Consider the following 6,354-nt stretch of genomic DNA (forward strand, 5'->3'; position numbering starts at 1 on the left):
CGTCCTGGACAATTTTACTTAAATGGTCAGAAATGAACCTTATGTATATTGGTACGAAATATTTTCGTACACGCTATTCATCCCGTACGAACCAAGTTCGTCCGGTACGAAACAATTACTTCATAAGTCGGTTCACAAAATTTTCTAGGACATAACCAACTGACGTATGTCGGTTCAGTTCGTCCTAGGACGAATAGAGTTTCGTCTAGACGAATAGAGCGAGCCTCAAGATAGAGAAGATCGTCTTGGAATGAACATTAAATTTTGTCTGGACGAACAGAGCAAGCTTCAAGACAGAGAAGATCGTCGTGGGACGAACCCTAAATTTCGTCTGGACGAACAGGCTATATTGAGAATACAGAGACGTTCGTCCTGGGATGAATATTAAATTTGTCCTAGACGATCAGGACTTAGAAAAATTTTCCCTTGGCCTGTTCGATCCATTGCTCTCCTTAGGGATAATTGACATGATCGTCCCGTACGAACTAAGTTCATCCTGTACGATCAGATAAGAAAAATTCCCTAAGTGTGTAAAACATGTTGAATTTGATTATAAGTCTTAAATATCTTGGAGTTGATTTTCCTGAAATGTTAATACACACTAGAGCAAGAAATAAATGTTCCAAATAGTGTTAGAAGATATATGTACAATAATAATTTTTGAAATCATCAAAATAATATAAGTTGCAAGAATGTAAACATGCAAATATCAACTTTTCTTACAAAAGATATTTGGGATATATTGTGTATCACCTATGAAGGCACTAATGAGGTTAAACAATCCCGTTTGAATATTCTCTTGCATGACTATGAACTTTTTCGTATGGAACCTCATGAATCTGTTTTTTACATGTATACTAGGTTTACTTAGATAGTTATTTCACTGCATGCATTAGGAAGAGAACTTTCAAACTATGAAAAAGTAAACAAGATTTTGAGATGCTTTCCTTCGTCATATAACGCTAAAATCACTACTATAACTGAATCTAAGGATTTAAACACCTATTCGATTGACAGCTTACTTGGCTCACTTATTGCTTACGAGCAAGGAGTGAATCAAAAAAATCTTGATGCAGGTGAGAAGAAGAAGGAGAAAATAGTGGCACTGAAGGCGCATAAATCAGATTCTGATTCTTCCGGGTCTAAGAGCGATGAAGTTGCCTTCATCTCAAGGCAATTCAGAAACTTTCTAAAGAAGAAGCAAAAGCATTATTGGAGAAAAGGTAAGGATAACAAATATTCTAAAGGATCTTCTGATGTTGTTTGTTATGAATGCAGGAAGCCTGAACATGTCAAAACCGATTGTCCTACACTTTAAGATCACTCGAGCAAAGAAAAGGAAAAGGGTGAGGAGAAACCTAAGTTTAGGAAGGATAAGAAGAGAGTCCAAAAGGCATTCTAGGCAGAATCTGGTACTGATTCCTCTGAGATTGAACTAGAGGAAGAGACAACAAACCTGTGCTTAATGGGGGAAGATCATCTTGAGCAAAGTGATGAGGAAGAGGTATGTAAATCTACCTATGATGAATTGTTTGAGATTTGTGAGAAAATTCATGCATCATACAAAAAACTTAAGAAGACTCATGCTAACTTAAAATTGGAATGTATAAATTTACAAAAAGAGTATGAAGTTATTCTTAAAGATCATTCAATGATTTATTCTAATCACATGGCTCTTCTTGATGAATTTGATGATTTGAATAAAAAGCATTCGGAATTAATTGATGATAATGAAGCATTAAAAATTTAACACACCTCTCATTAATCTGATCTAAAGAAATCTAAAGAGAAAGAGAAAAACTTGAGGTTTGAGAATGATGTTCTAAAAAATAGAAACTTGAGGATTAAAAATGAATTGAATACACTTAAGAAAACTTAGATGACGCCTACTCTTGATCAAAAGCCAAGACCTAGGAAGAGGCATTATAACTCAAACCATTTAAGAAATCCTTTTCCTGTAGTTAGATGTTTTTCATGTGGCATGCTAGGACACATCTCACACACTTGCACTGTTCACCATAGTACACATTGGGTGTGGAGACCTAAGGTACATAATTCACAGCATAACTCACATGCATTACACTCTACTCTTTATGAGAAGGGACCCAAAGCTATTTGGGTTCCTAAATCTGACTGTTGTTGAGTTTTGCAGGGGTGCTCTCACCAAAGACCTCGTCGGAGCATAGGATAATTGGACATATGGAGGCTCACCGCTCATAATTGCTTAAACTTGCTGCTTCATAATTTCTTGAAATGTTTTTTTTTAAATTTATTTTGTGTTATTTTTTCTTTTTTGTTGTAGATTTTTGTTATTTTAGATTATTTTGTTTTTATTTTGCTTTCATGATTGGTTTTCTATATGTTTATTTTTTTAAGGTTATAGATTTTGGAGATTTAAAACCATTGATTATCATATCTAAATCGGTCAAAGGGAGAAAAACCGTTAATGGTTTCCCTCCCTCTAACCTCTTTTAGTAACATAATTTTCTTTTCTAGACAAAAGTCTATCTCATATTAACAACTGGTTTTTGAAACTAAGAGTCTTCTTATCCTGCTACAATAATCTATCTTGTGCGTAATATCTAAAGTTCTTATATATCTTTCAAGTTAAATGAAATCTTATCATTGCATTTATCACATGATTATGATTTTGTTTTGTGACTTGTTCTTCCCTATGTTAGAGAGAGAGCTCCTATTCTCTAATATTTGGAGGATATACTCACAACTAAGGTTATTTTTAAGGGTTTTGTTAAAGAGAATTTAGCTTAAAAATATTAAGAGGGAAAGTGGAAAAGATGCAAATTTGAAATGAAAAATATGTAATTTTGACTTATTAACTCTTTGATCTTTTGAATATCTAAAATTTAATTATTTGAGAAATTTAACATATGGATTCTTTGCTAAAAATAATAATAATAAAAACCAAAAACAAGAAAATTTTTCCTTTTCTTTTTCTTTTTTTGTTTTTGTTTTTAGCTTTTGGTTGTTGTTTCTAGCTTCGAAATTGTGAGTCATTTATTTTTGAGGGCTTTGATCATCAACAACTTTTCCTTGGATTCAAATTTCTTATCACATCGTCCTGGCGGATTCTTATATCGTCATGGACGATAGGACAATTTCTCTTCAAAATTCCATCTGATGAACTTTTCTGTGCTTGCTGTAACTCTTCGTCGTGGATGATAATTTATTATCCTAGACGATCAGATTGAACTCTATTGCAATTATGTTGATAGTCTTGGTCGATAACATATTTCATCCTGGCTGATTCATTTAATGTAAATCGTCCTGGCCGATACACTAGATTGTCCTGGATGATCAACGTGTCAGCACGTTTAAATCCTTAAAATCGGCCACAGACGATCCATTATTGGACAATCATCCTGGTCGATCCACTATTCATCCTGGACGATACATGTGGCACAGATTTAAAATATTTTAACTTCGGCCGGTACGATCAATTATTGTGCACCATCCTGGATGATACCCCTAATCGGCCCGGATGATCTGCTTTTTCAACGGTCGTCCGGCTTGACTCCTCGGGATGATCGCCTGTTTCTAATCGTCCTGGCCGATATCTGATCCGCTCGGCCGATCAGACCCCCTTTTTATCCAATCGGCATGTACGTAATTATTGTACCATATCGTCCTCGATGATTCTGTGATCAGCCTGGATGATATGGCCGTTTCTTTAAATTCAGGCCATTCCAATCATGTTTTTCACCTCACACCTCTTCTTCTCTTGTATTTTCTTGCTAATTCCTTACTATGGCTGGTGGGAAACGAGTTCGACAGACTTCTGGAAGTTCCTCGAGGGCCACTCTGGACCCTCGATTCAGGGAGGCAGAGGACAAGGCAGCTTACCGTCGCTACAAAGAATGTGGTATTACCCTTTCCAGAACAATCAATCCTGCCCACCTTTCATATCCGGTAATGGATCTCTTTGCTCACACTTCTCTTTGTTTTATTCTTACCCTCGATGTCCCTTTTTCTTCTGAACTTCTGCTAGAATTTCATGCAAATCTTTGCATAAATTCTACTTTCACAGCCCTGATCTCCTTTGTGAATCGATGCCTAGTCGAGATCACATATCAGGACTGTTCTGAACTTTTACAGCTATCCACCACCTGGGATAAGTTGCACATAATCATTTCAGATCCTGATTTTGACTGGTCCATGGTAAACCATTTTCTTCGACAAACCAATACACCCTTTCATGTTGGAGAGACTAGCTCTTTAGTCAAAGATGCTAGGACAATTCAGCATGTCCTTCGCATCTCCATTATTCCAAAAGTCGGGGACCGAATCCACATCACTCCTCTTCTTTCTTTGACTACCTTTTCCATCATGGCCTGGAGAGAATTTAATGCCACTGATCAACTCTTTCGATACATTGATCATTTAACAACTTTTTGCGATCCAGGCCATATAAGGAAACCCAACCTTAGTTTAGGACATCTCATAGCCTACATTCTTGAAGCCAAATACAATCTTCAATATCCTTCTCATCACGACCTTCAGCCTCCTTGCTACTCAAACAGCTCCTTCAATATCCTTCACAGTACTTATCTCCACCCAGGGGATGGGGAACCTCAGAGGGCTGAGGAGGAGGAGGCTCTCGCTCCCGCTCCCATTCCTGATCCTGTTCCTCTCCACCGGCACTCACCATTTGATCAGTTAATAGAGAAAATTGATCATTGGGAGACCCGCTTCGATGCTTATGTTGCTACACAGGAGCAGCAATATTCTGAGGATATTGCCAGCTACAAGCAACAACGCACAGAGAACTTAGCCTGTTTTGATAGCTACATTACTCACCAGCAGCAGCAGCATGACCAGGACATCACCTTATTCAATGCTCAGTTTACTACGCTAGTTAGCTACTTTCAGTAGACACCTCCACCACCTCGATCTGATGATCAGGGTCCCTCATTTTTCCAATTTTTATTTTCTGTTTTTTATTTTCTAAAGTTTTGTCTTGTAGTTTATTTTTATTTCTGTTGTGTTTTTTCTTTTTATTTTTATGTTTCTAAGACCCTCTTTTGTGATGATAAAAGGGGGAGTAGGATGTGATAGGAAAAGTTGATGCTTGTAACTTTGAAATTCTAATGAACTACTATTTTAACTGAGATTTTTCTACTTGTGTTTGACATCATCAAAAAGGGGGAGATTGTTGTAAATCTTTTTTCATGACTTATGTTTTGATGATTGACAAACACCATTGATTCTCTTGGACTGCCTGTTACTTCTAACTTTTCAGGAATCAAAGATCGGACGAACAAATGAAGCCAGTTTAAGATTACTTAGGTTAGGGTTCAGTCAGTCTGTACTTTGATTTTTTTTCTTCTTGATTCAATTTGTAATGTTTAAAGAGACAGATGCTAAGTAACCCTACACACACACTTGAGACTTAGAATTTCTATTTTTACTCAAATCGGCCAGGACGATATTTTACATCATCATGGACGATCAGGCTTAAAATAGAAAATCTAATTAGGGGTTCTTAATTAAGGCAGCCGCCATTAGCCAATCAGCCTGGAAGATACATGTATTGGCCAGGACGATAAGCTCAAAACAGAAAGAAATTACCTCTATAAATAATTAAGGTATTCTATATTTTTTGCAATCGGCCAGGACGAGCTTGGATCGGCCTAGACGATATTCACAATTATGCCTTAATTAATTAGACAAATCAAGGAGGTAAATAAGAAAGATTGATACGATCACATCGTTCTGAACGATCGAAGGATCGGCCAGGATGATCTTTTCAAAAAACCTTAGTTACTTCTGGATGATAAATATCGGCCAACACAAATTCAGGGCGATGCTCTGGACAATTTTTCTCTAATTTGAACTGATCGGCCTTGACGATCGTGAGATTATCCTAGAAGATCAAGTCAATTTTCAATCATTCAGTTTGTATTCAGGGCGATGCCCTTGCCGATCTCATAAGATTTGTACTGATCGGCCAGGACGATGTCCATATCGTCCTGAACGATATAGTCGGCAACTTGTAATTAATGAGCTCCTTTGAAGCTCTTATATTTAAGAGCTCTTGTTCAACATTTTTGAACATGTTTTGCTGCTGCATGACCTGAGAAGACCTTGAGGAGAGAGAGAGAGAGAGAGAGAGAGAGAGAGAGAGAGAGACTTCAAGGATCACTCTGCTTCTTCTTTGTCTAGAGTTTCTTATCCGTGGAAGGGTCGGTAGAGGTAAGAATTCAGCAACTGATAGTGGTTCTCTGCCAGCTTCAGGAGGAAGCAAAAGCAGATAGGTTCTCTTCCTTGCCAGGGTGGCAAAAAGAGGTTCTTTGTAAATGCTTCTCCGCCTAGCTGTGGGGCTAAAGGAGAGTCACG

The sequence above is a fragment of the Dendrobium catenatum genome, unplaced genomic scaffold (assembly GCF_001605985.2).
Source record: "Dendrobium catenatum unplaced genomic scaffold, ASM160598v2 fragScaff_scaffold_338, whole genome shotgun sequence".
Lineage (NCBI taxonomy): Eukaryota > Viridiplantae > Streptophyta > Magnoliopsida > Asparagales > Orchidaceae > Dendrobium > Dendrobium catenatum.